This window comes from Dermacentor silvarum, chromosome 1 (assembly GCF_013339745.2).
Source record: "Dermacentor silvarum isolate Dsil-2018 chromosome 1, BIME_Dsil_1.4, whole genome shotgun sequence".
NCBI lineage: Eukaryota > Metazoa > Arthropoda > Arachnida > Ixodida > Ixodidae > Dermacentor > Dermacentor silvarum.
This window is the reverse complement of record NC_051154.1, coordinates 420,793,855-420,806,159: the sequence shown is the minus strand read 5'-3', so window position 1 is coordinate 420,806,159 and position 12,305 is coordinate 420,793,855. Positions and strand designations below refer to the sequence as shown.

General features: G+C 46.4%; 5 non-coding genes across 5 annotated transcripts; all 5 read right to left on the bottom strand.

Moving 5' to 3' along the window:
- Positions 1-5,147: 5,147 nt before the first annotated feature.
- Positions 5,148-5,219, bottom strand: Trnam-cau (transfer RNA methionine (anticodon CAU)). The gene has a single exon. It is a non-coding gene; the product is annotated as a tRNA-Met (tRNA).
- A 177-nt stretch (positions 5,220-5,396) lies between these two features.
- Trnam-cau (transfer RNA methionine (anticodon CAU)) lies at positions 5,397-5,468 on the bottom strand. Its single transcript has one exon. It is a non-coding gene; the product is annotated as a tRNA-Met (tRNA).
- Positions 5,469-6,143: 675 nt separating this feature from the next.
- Trnam-cau (transfer RNA methionine (anticodon CAU)) lies at positions 6,144-6,215 on the bottom strand. The gene has a single exon. It is a non-coding gene; the product is annotated as a tRNA-Met (tRNA).
- A 177-nt stretch (positions 6,216-6,392) lies between these two features.
- Trnam-cau (transfer RNA methionine (anticodon CAU)) lies at positions 6,393-6,464 on the bottom strand. The gene has a single exon. It is a non-coding gene; the product is annotated as a tRNA-Met (tRNA).
- Positions 6,465-6,641: 177 nt separating this feature from the next.
- Trnam-cau (transfer RNA methionine (anticodon CAU)) lies at positions 6,642-6,713 on the bottom strand. The gene has a single exon. It is a non-coding gene; the product is annotated as a tRNA-Met (tRNA).
- Positions 6,714-12,305: the final 5,592 nt, after the last annotated feature.

Genomic DNA, 12,305 nt, shown 5'->3' with positions numbered 1-12,305 from the left:
TAGAGTGCAAATATAGAGCCATTCTATAGACAGGCCGCACGGTAGCTTCTTTAAGCGTCCTATAAACGTTCCTCTATAGAATTCAGTGCATATGTGAATACACACACTATATAGAACGCTTATAGAGTGGGAATGGAGTTCCAGTCTATAGGCAGCCACAATAGAAGTGCTACAAACATTCCATAACATTCTTCTATAGAATTTAATACATATGATGTCAATACACCCTCCATACACGGTGTTTCACGTAACTTGAGCCAAACATTAAAAATATGCAAATGCCACGTTGCTGGACCGAACTATCCAAACCAAGGTAATGTTGTTAGCCGTCGCTTGGAGATACTCACATAATTTTTTGCATTCCCCCTAATTAGATAATTAGTCTTAAATAATTAATCAACTTCTGAAATATTGCCGCGCGACTGGCCGTTCGAGGCACTTTGCGTGTATTCGCGGGATTCTTTCACACTCGTAACAACACTTTTATGCAGCGTGTATTGAGCAACAGAAATATGTGTCGCGAGTATTTCATGTTGCGCTGCAATTTTCTCATTGATAATTTTTATCTAATTATAATACTTGAGAAGTTCAATAATTAATTAAGACTAATTATCGAATTAGGCGGAATGTAAAAATAATTTGAGCATCTGAGGGCGACGGCAAACATTACCTTGGTTCTCTCCAGCTACGTTGCATTTGCATATTTTTTTATGTTTGGCACAAGGTAAGTGAAACACCCTGAAGAATGCTTAAAGAGCGCGAATAGAGAGCCGCTCTATAGACAGACCACATTAGAACTGCTAGAAATTTTCTATAAACATTCTTCTATAGAATTTAGTACATACGATGTAAATGCAACCTCTATAGAACTTTTACAGAGGGCGAATGGAGAGCCAGTCTATAGACAGGCAGCATTAGAAGTGTTAAAAACGTTCTATAAGCATTCTTCTATAGAATTTAGTACATATGATATCGACACACCCTCTATAGAACGTTTATAGAGAGCGAATGGAGAGCTTGTCTATAGACAGGTCACATTAGAAGTGCAAAAAACTTTCTATAAACGTTCTTCTATAGAATTGAGTACGTAAGATATCAATACACCCTCTATAGAACATTTGTAGAGGGCTAATTGAGAGCCAGTCTATAGACAGGCCGCATTAGAAGTGCTAAAAACGCTCTATAAACGTTCCTCTATAGAATTTAGTACATAAGATATCAATACACCCTCTATAGAGCATTTATAGAAAGCCAATGGAGAGCCATTCTATAGAGAGGTCACGTTAGAAGTTCTAAAGACGTTCTTTAAAGAATACTTTATAGAATTCAGTACATATAACGGCAATACACCCTCTATTGCACTTTTATTGTGTGTGAAATGACATGTTTCTATAGACAGGTTGCTTTAGACTTCGTATAGAGATTCTATGCAGACAACTCTATAGAGCGCGAGTTTCTATAGAGTTCCTTTTGACTTCATAGGAACTCATTAGGAGTTCTAAAGGAACTCTAAATTCATTTTCGTAAGGGTACGCAAGCAATTTCACCTCTGACGAATGTAAACGAAAACCGTTAATAGCATTATTTTCAAGTATTGACAGACATAACGTTTCAATGTAAATGCAGAACAAAAGTGGACTGATGGGGCAGCCCTGGCGAACGGAACGCTGGATTTTTATGGGGGCCCCCAATGCCTTGTTAATAATTAGTCTGGTAGAGCAATTCTGATACGCCAGAGCTACACCGTCCATGATGATGGACCCGACATTAATGTGTTCTAATATGGTAAACAAAATAACATGCGCTACACAATCAAATGCCTTCTCCAGGTCCAACTGGAGTATGGCCACACATGCTGCCAGGGAATCGCAACACTCTAGAACGGACCGCATCTTGTAAACATTCGTAGCTATAGTGCGACCCTTAATTCCACATGTTTGGTGCGGACCGACTATGTCTTTAATAACTGTATGAAGTCTGGCAGCTAGAACTTTCATTAAAACCTTGTAGTCCACATTTGTGAGTGCTATTGGTCTATATGATGTTACTTGCTTCAGCTTGTCCTCATCCTCTGACTTCGGAATCAGCACCGTGTGGGATTCACTGAACGACGGTGGTAATACCTTTCCTTCGTACGCTTCGTTGAAAACTGCTACGAGCACTTCTGACAATTCCTTTTTAAATCGCTTGTACCACGCAGCGCAAAGCCCATCAGGGCCAGGCGATTTGCTGGGATTCTAAGTTATCAATCGCGCGTTCCACTTCAAAAACAGTTATCGGTGCTTCTAATGCAGCTTTCGTTTCATCACTCAGTTGGGGCATGCGTGCTAAAAACTTCGTTTTAAAGCGTTCCAGGTCTACCTGCCTATGTGCAAATAGATTCTCATAGTGCTGAAAGAACACACGTGCTATGCTATCGGTACCTGTGACTTCGTGACCGCCCGCTTCGATCACGTCAATCTGATTGCGTCGTGCGTGCGCCTTTTCCAGTCCAAGCGCCTTTTTCTGGGTGTCTCCCCCAGAGTAAAGGACTCGGCTCTAGCACGAACAATCGCGCCGCGATAACGCTCCTCGTCATGCAGTTCAAGTTGCTGTTTGATATTCCGTATATCACTTTTGAATGCTCCCGGCTCTTGGCACTCCAGTTCTGTTAACTTTTCCAAGGTTGTTCTTAGTTCTTTTTCTTTCTTTTTTGCTTCATGATTTAGTGTGATGGTACGATCGATGGCTTTCATTTTAATCCGCTGTTTAAACTCTTCCCATCGCTCTGCAAATTTACCGTCTCCGTTCACAAGAGTTTCTGCGATGCACTCCAACACCTCTGCTACGAAACTTTCATCAGTGGTCAGTTTCGAATTCATTTTCCACAGTTCCCAAGAGAATCTGCAACCTTGTGTCTTTCTTCCTATGTCACATTTAACTAGACAATGATCGGTGAAGGAAATAGGACAGACATTGTAACTGTTGCACATCGGTATTGCTGCAAGCGACACGTAAATGCGATCTAAACGCGCATGGCTGTTTCCCTGAAAGTGCGTGAAACGCACATCTCGCGTCCCCATCATGCAGTCAGCCACGTCCTCCAATTCCCATTCAGTAATTATCTCGGCCAAAATGTCCCGACCTTTATCGCTCTTTAGGCCTCGATTTGACCTATCTCTGGCATTGAGAACACAATTAAAATCACCTAACAGTACCATATGCTTATCAGAAGACATGTGCTCATTTAACTTTGAGAAAAAAAGCGACCGATCTTCTGACACATTTGGCGCATAAATACACACCACACGCCATTCAAGTCCACTCAATACAAAATCGCACGAAACTAACCGGCCGGATGAACATGAAAAAATACGTTGCACCGCGAGACCCGATAATTTCTTGACAAACAATAGGCAACCCGCCGACGCCCCTATGGCGTGGCTCACTATCGCGTAATACCGCGACGTAAACCGCTGCACCATGCTCCGTGTCTCCTCGTCACCATCCACTTTTGTCTCTTGCACTGCTAACACGTCAAGGTCATGGTCCACCAGGAGCCTGAACACTTGGCTCTGCTTTCGCTTGGCGGCCAGACCTCGAACGTTTAGCGTCGCCAATCTAAGCGTCGGGTTGGTAGCCATGGCTGTCTAGTGAAATGAGATTGGGCCCGGAGCATGGTGCTTACCTTTAGCGTCTAGCTCTCCGCTAGACGCCTCCAGGTCCACCCGGTGGACCGGTGCCACTGGAGAGTGGTGGTGGCTTGTTGTCAGTCTTTTTTTCCGCTGTATTAATGTTGGGACGTGGCTTGTAGCTGCTGCGCCTGCCCACAGATGTCATTGAAGGCGGCCCGTCCTCGCTACTCCCTTGGTTCGCTGCGTTGCTGCCTGCAGGCTGTTCAAGAGGACGTTTGACAGAGGCTCCGACGTTGCTGCCCGTTGCGTCGTTCTTTTCCGACGGGGCTTCCACTGTCTGCATTGGCACACATGCTTCCGCTGAGTTGCTTGTGATTTCTTCCGTAGTCTTGTCCGTTGTATCTTCTGTCCCTCCATCGGTAGCCTTGTTGTCCACTGGTGCCACCGCCTCGACAGCCGGTGCAAGCGAACAGGCTGCCGCACTTGGGGTTGCCTGGTCTCGTGCCCCTTTTGCCGCGTCCTCGGCCTCGGCCACATCCATCAGCAACTGCGCGGCGTCGTCACCCTCGGCCGGCCCGGTCGCAGAAGCGTACGTGCATATGCACTGGTCTTCCGAGTGGCCAAACCTGCGGCATTGCGAGCACCGAGGGACCTTGCACTCCCGACGTACATGACCAGAGCCTTGGCAGCGCAAGCACTGCATTGGGCGGCCAGGCACGACAACAAGTGCCAGTTCACCTGCGACCCTGCTTTGGTGCGGGAGGTCTTCCAGCTTCACGCCGCTCTTGAGCAACACGGAGCGGGTAGTCGTCCCCTTGTCGCTGATTCCTTGTACCCGCCATCGCTCTCGGGTGACCTGAACGACCTTTCCAAAGGCCGCCAGCGCCGTTCTTACGTCTTCATCAGCCACACCATGTATTAGCCAATGAAGACGCAGCCGTACCTGCTGGTCTTGGGGGTCAACCACGATGCAGCGCCGCCCCTTTACCTTGAGCTCCTTGACGTCCAGCAGCCGTTTCGTGGCGTCGGCGTTGTTCATGGTCACCGCCCAGACGTGGTTGATCTGGTAAGCCCCAAGCGCAAGCACCTCCGGCAGCAGTCCTGTTGGGCCGACAGCGTCCCGAAAATCCTCAGCTCTGTATGGTCTGGCTCGCACGTCACCGTGCAAAAATACGGTGTTCAACATCACGCGTCCTTTTGGCAGGGGAGGCAAAATAATCTGATAGCCTGTGTCGTCTTCGCAGTTCACCCTGTTTCCGCGGCCAACTAGGGCCGCTGTCGCCGCTCCATTGGAGCCCATGACTCTGCTGACCGTTCAGCTCGGCTGCCGGAAGCAGAATGCTGCGCCACTCTGCTTTACTGTTAATGCGTGTAAATTCGCTCACATTTGTAATAAACGATTTAAGCTTCTTAAAGCGCGGAAAGGAGGCGTCGTGCATGAGTGCGATTCACGGCATACAATATTGCACGCGGACATGAAATAACGCGCTGATTAGAAATTTCTGTAAAATGTGAGAAAAATAAAAATATATGTAGCAGAGCGTGGTTTCGATCCACGGACCTCTGGGTTATGGGCCCAGCACGCTTCCACTGCGCCACTCTGCTTTACTGTTAATGCGTGTAAATTCGCTCACAATTGTAATAAACGATTTAAGCTTCTTAAAGCGCGGAAAGGAGGCGTCGTGCATGAGTGCGATTCACGGCATACAATATTGCACGCGGACATGAAATAACGCGCGGATTAGAAATTTCTGTAAAATGTGAGAAAAATAAAAATATATGTAGCAGAGCGTGGTTTCGATCCACGGACCTCTGGGTTATGGGCCCAGCACGCTTCCACTGCGCCACTCTGCTTTACTGTTAATGCGTGTAAATTCGCTCACATTTGTAATAAACGATTTAAGCTTCTTAAAGCGCGGAAAGGATGCGTCGTGCATGAGTGCGATTCACGGCATACAATATTGCACGCGGACATGAAATAACGCGCGGATTAGAAATTTCTGTAAAATGTGAGAAAAATAAAAGTATATGTAGCAGAGGGTGGTTTCGATCCACGGACCTCTGGGCTATGGGCCCAGCACGCTTCCACTGCGCCACTCTGCTTTACTGTTAATGCGTGTAAATTCGCGCACATTTGTAATAAACGATTTAAGCTTCTTAAAGCGCGGAAAGGAGGCGTCGTGCATGAGTGCGATTCACGGCATACAATATTGCACGCGGACATGAAATAACGCGCGGATTAGAAATTTCTGTAAAATGCGAGAAAAATAAAAATATATGTAGCAGAGCGTGGTTTCGATCCACGGACGTCTGGGTTATGGGCCCAGCACGCTTCCACTGCGCCACTCTGCTTTACTGTTAATGCATGTAAATTCGCTCACATTTGTAATAAACGATTTAAGCTTCTTAAAGCGCGGAAAGGAGGCGTCTTGCATGAGTGCGATTCACGGCATACAATATTGCACGCGGACATGAAATAACGCGCGGATTAGAAATTTCTGTAAAATGTGAGAAAAATAAAAATATATGTAGCAGAGCGTGGTTTCGATCCACGGACCTCTGGGTTATGGGCCCAGCACGCTTCCACTGCGCCACTCTGCTTTACTGTTAATGTGTGTAAATTCGCTCACATTTGTAATAAACGATTTAAGTTTCTTAAAGCGCGGAAAGGATGCGTCGTGCATGAGTGCGATTCACGGCATACAAAATTGCACGCGGACATGAAATAACGCGCGGATTAGAAATTTCTGTAAAATGTGAGAAAAATAAAAATATATGTAGCAGAGCGTGGTTTCGATCCACGGACCTCTGGGTTATGGGCCCAGCACGCTTCCACTGCGCCACTCTGCTTTACTGTTAACGAGTGTAAATTCGCTCACATTTGTAATAAACGATTCAAGCTTCTTAAAGTGCGGAAAGGATGCGTCGTGCATGAGTGCGATTCACGGCATACAAAATTGCACGCGGACATGAAATAACGCGCGGATTAGAAATTTCTGTAAAATGTGAGAAAAATAAAAATATATGTAGCAGAGCGTGGTTTCGATCCACGGACCTCTGGGTTATGGGCCCAGCACGCTTCCACTGCGCCACTCTGCTTTACTGTTAACGAGTGTAAATTTGCTCACATTTGTAATGAACGATTCAAGCTTCTTAAAGTGCGGAAAGGAGGCGTCTTGCATGAGTGCGATTCACGGCATACAATATTGCACGCGGACATGAAATAACGCGCGGATTAGAAGTTTCTGTAAAATGTGAGAAAAATAAAAATATATGTAGCAGAGCGTGGTTTCGATCCACGGACCTTTGGGTTATGGGCCCAGCACGCTTCCACTGCGCCACTCTGCTTTACTGTTAACGAGTGTAAATTCGCTCACATTTGTAATAAACGATTTAAGCTTCTTAAAGCGCGGAAAGGATGCGTCGTGCATGAGTGCGATTCACGGCATACAATATTGCACGCGGACATCAAATAACGCGCGGATTAGAAATTTCTGTAAAATGTGAGAAAAAAAAATGTAGCAGGGCGTGGTTTCGATCCACGGACCTCTGGGTTATGGGCCCAGCACGCTTCCACTGCGCCACTCTGCTTTTTTTTTTTCTTTATTACCGACTTGGCAAATACACAAAAACAACATGTCAAATAAATACGAGATTAAATTTACCAGTCGTTAAAAGACTGTAGCATCATGTTAAAATGGCTTCAACGAAGCCAAACTGTCCAACACTTGAAGCCATTCCGGTGTGTCACTTTGCATTTTCTACACTTCGCGTGTGTAAACAACATTTTCAACAAAATAGTATCTGGCTGACCTCACATGTACATCAGCATTGTGTACAGCCATTCGAGTTCTCCATACGCTTTGCATACACAATAACATTAACATGTTCGCCGGCACACCGTCAGGTTCGGCGCATGGCAAGAACCTTATTCCAAAAGCACTAATCGGGAGCTCCTTTTTTAAAGTACGCTGCAGAATGTCCCAAAGAAAGCGGGCATCGTGACAGTCAAGAAAATATGTTCAATTGTTTCTTCCTTATTGCATATAAGGCAATTGACGGACCATGGGACAAACAACCCTTGCTCCTTAGCCATGGCTTAACCGGCAGTGTGTCAGTGTGGAGCTTGAAAAAGAAGGATTTTGTGTTAGCTCTTACAGGCATATTCCTTACTCTTTTGTGAACATCACGTTCAGGCCCTAAGTTGTACATAGAACGATACACTGGCACAGGTACAAAAACGTCAACAAGATCCTTATATAATTTTTTTCGTGACACTTCAAACAAGTACTCCCTAGAAAATCTCGCATTTAGAAGACGAATCGCCGTGATAACTTCCCGCAGATAGCCTTTTAGTGCCATCGGTTTGACTGCGTGCGACGATACAACGAAATCGGGCGAAGCGTCACGTAACCTCACTTGGATCACCGTGCGCAGAAACCCATCACTTTGGTCACGAAAGAAAACAAATCTCGACACAAGTTGCTTGAAAAACAAATGAGTTAAACTGAGTCCGCCGTTGCGCAAAGAGTGAAACAAACTAAACCTGCTCATGCGTTCCCATACAGAACCCCAAATAAATTCCGCAAACAATCTGTGTATTTTTTGAACTGAAGATCGGCTCATGCATAGCACCTGCAAGACGTAAAACACTTTAGCTACTAAAAACATATTACACACTTTGGCTCTTGAAAACATCGAAAAGTTGTGGCCTCCCCATTTGATGTTTGTTCTTTCATTCTGTCCCTCTCATTCGTCCAGTATTCTACTGGCTCTCGGTAGTTGCCGAGTGGAACCCCAAGATAAGTGCCAGGTAAAGGTAACACACTCCACTGCATTCTGCAAAACAATTCTGGCGTATCTTGCCAGTTCCCATGCCAAAAACCTAGACACTTTGGCCAACTTATGGCACTACCAGAAACACTACAAAAGATTGGGCTTCCTTCACTACTTCTGCAATGCTTTGCTTATCGCGACAGAACACAGCTATGTCGTCAGCGTAGGCTAACACTTTATTTCTCTGCCAAAAAACGTGTATCCGCGAATACTGTGGCTATGAAGTATCTTTAGACAGAAAGGTTTTAAATAAAGAGCGAAAAGCAAGGCAGAGATCGGACACCCTTGTTTTATGCTAGACAGTACTGGAATTCGTCTGCTGAGTCTGTTGTTGATAATTAGGTTTGTTGTACAACCATCATAAACCATTTTCACCCCATCCAAAATGACTGTTCCGACATTCATGTACTCAAGAAGCAGAAACAGGATCTCGTGCGACACCCTGTCAATAGCTTTGGCTAAATCCAGTTGTAGCATGGCTACATGATCTTCCATCAAATCGCAGCATTCAAGTATGCTTCGCGCTGTGTGTATATTTGTGAAAATAGTCCTACCTTTTATACCGCATGTCTGATGTGTACCTACTAGTGATTTCACTACACTCTGAAGACGTTGGGCGAGCACCTTCATGAATACTTTATAATCAGTGTTAGCTAAACTTATTGGTCGGTAGGCCTCTACTGATTGAAGCTTTATGGGGTCAGTAACTTTGGGTATAAGTACTATACATGTGTCTGCCGGAAGGAAGGAGGCGTCCATTTTGTTCATAACACTTCGTTATGACGCGATACAGAGCCTGTGCTACTTCAACCTTGAAAATTTTATATAACGCTGCCCCAAGACCATCTGGTCCAGGCGATTTTCTTGCACTGAGGTCATCGATAGCCTTCTCAATTTCTTCTACAGAAATAGGCCTTTCAAGGGCTTCCTTAAGTTCACCATCAATTCTCGGCATCAGAGGCAAATAATCACTTTTAAACGCCGCGATATCGCTTGCTCTCTTGCTTAGCAGCGTGCTATAGTGGTCCACAAAAGCACGTTCTATCATTTCCTTGTCGTATGTAAGCTGACCTTGATAAACTATTTCTTTTATCTCCTTGCTCAACGCGTGTCTCCTCTCGTCACTGAGCGCTCGCTTGGTGGGCGTTTCACCCAACCATACTCGTTCCGCGCGTGCTCTCAAAACGGCGCCGCGATATCTTTCCTCATCGACGACTTCAAGTTTCGCTTTAAGTTCTTTGATATCGTTTATAAATGTGCCAGCCGCGCCTCTTTCCATGTTCAACAGGTATGCTAACATGCACTGCATTTGCCGTTCCTCTTGCTTTTGTTTGTGCCGCAACACGCATGCTCTCTCTAAAGCAATTATTTTCGCATCGCATTTAAACAGTTCCCAAGCTTCTACAACATTTTCCGCATTTTCTCTTCTCTTCTTTCTGGGGTTTGCGTGCCAAAGTTTCCGCATTTTCAAGGAGAACATTTTCTAATTTCTCTTTTATTCTTTGTAGAAACAATTCATCCTGCAAAAGATTGTCATTAAGTTTCCATAAGTGCCAATTAAATGTTTTGTCTTTGCTTTTTGTACCTATCGTAACCATTACCAAGCAATGGTCACTGAAACTGATGCATTCGACACTGTAGCTAGAAAGGAACGGAACTAAATGAAAGGGCACATAAATGCGGTCTAACCTCGAATGGCAGTCTCCTTGAAAATGCGTATATTGCACATCACTGTCAGAACCAAGAACACTTCCAACATCCTCCAGATCAACTTCACACAAAATTCATGCAGAACAGTTGCGCTTTTATCTTGACTGAGCAGCTTTTTCGATCTATCTATCGGCCGGCACACACAATTAAAGTCGCCAAACACTAGAACGTGCCTGTCACACACCAAGAAAGATCTCAGGTAAACAAAAAATTCTTCACGTTCACGAGCATTATTAGGAGCATATACACACACCTGCCCGCCAAAGCATTCCAGAAAAAGAAAAATCACAAATAAGCATACGCCCTCCCTCACATGAAGTACTTGCTGCTCTGTAATCTCAATACTGTTTCTAATAAAAAGGAGGCAGCCACCAGAAGTACCATTCGCGTGGCAAACGCATACGTTGTACTTCGTTCTGAAAATTTCAACCATTCGATTCGTTTTTTCCTCAGATTCAAATTTGTTTCTTGGACTGCCATCAAATCAATGTCTTTTTCTAGTAGCATGCGGCTTATCTGACATTGTCTTCGCCTCTGTGACAGCCCTCTAACCTTTAATGTCGCCAAACGAAGCGGAGTGGTGATATTAATATCGTCTGCCATTGCGTTAGCTACAATTAATGTGTGCCCCTACTCACAATTTTCGAGGAAATATTGCGGCTCTCACACTGATGCTTGGGGAACATATCCCTCTCCTTGAAGGCGACGTCTGCCAAACCACTTCTTCACAGAATCATTCCCGATCAACGATCGGGTGCTGAAAGTTCTTTCCGGGCACTACCTCCGCTAAGGCGGAGGCGGCGCATGTGACGGCCGTCTGTCTGGCGGCACGTTGGGCTTGACCTTCAGCGTCGACCGTCGGACTGTCGGTGTTTTCAGTGTCGGTCCTTCGGTATCCACACCGTCGGTGTCTCGGCTGTGGTCATCAACCTCGTCACGCAACCGTTTTCCGGCGCCTTTAGCGTCGGAAGTCAGGTCCATGTCGTCGCTGACGCTGACTGGCTCGTCAGCCACTTTGGTCGGAGGTGGCGTGATTTCTGAAGACGCGCCCGTCGCCTCAGCACCAGCTTGCGTCACTTGAACCTTCGCCGGAGGAGGCGCCGAATCCGGCACATTGCCTTCATCTATCCCCTTCAGGTTCACCTTTGCGGTCTTCGTAACCAGTGGTGCAGACGAAGCTACCGCCCCTTCAGCTGCTCCTTTGGCGGCCTCTTCGGCGTCCTCCTGATCCATGAGAAGCTCAGACGAGTCCTCGCTCCTGCCTGGGCCAGCAACGTTGGCGTACGTTCTCACGCACTGGGTCTCGTCGTGGCCAAAGCGACGACACAGCCCACAACGTGGAACCCGGCATTCTCGTCGAATGTGTCCAGTGCCACGGCACCGGAGGCAGAGGGGTGCTCTGCCCGGGACAATAACGAGAGCCATGTCTTCCGCAACACGAAGTTGGTGTGGTAGGTCGTCTGCTGTCATTCCGGGCTTGAGTTTCAGGACCACCGACCGTGTCGTGGTTCCTTTGTCGTTGCAGCCCTGGACCCTCCACTTCTCCCTCGTCACTTCAGTTACTCTTCCAAACGGTGCCAAGGCTGTTCTGACGTCTTCGTCAGGAACACCATGCAGCAGCCAGAAGAGCTTGAGCCTGACACCCTGGTTGCACGGGTCAATGACCACGCAACGGTGTTCCTTGACAAGGAATCCTTCTGCGTCCAATATCTTCTTTTTGGCCGCCTCGTTCGCAAAAGTTACGGCCCACACATGATTCATCTGATAAGCCCCGAGGGCCACCACTTACGGCAGCAGCATGAGTCGCGAAAGCGCATCCCTGAAATGCTCAACACGGTAAGGCCGAGCTTTCACTTCGCCGTGAATAAAAACAGTGTTCAAAACACTTGCACCTGAAGGAAGTTGTGGTAGAACCATCTGGTAGTCCGGGGAAGGTTTTTCCGTTGACCGGGAACCGCGGCCGAGGGCCGCTGTAACCGCTCCTGAGGAGCAAGACATTCCGCGACCGTTCGCTGTGATGGCCGGAAGTGGAATCTCCCCTAGACCAACGAGCCGAACACGCTTAAACTGAGTTGCATGTTTGCACTTTCGTAATATATTGGCTGCTTGCAAAAATGGAGAACAATGAGCGCCTTTCATCACATC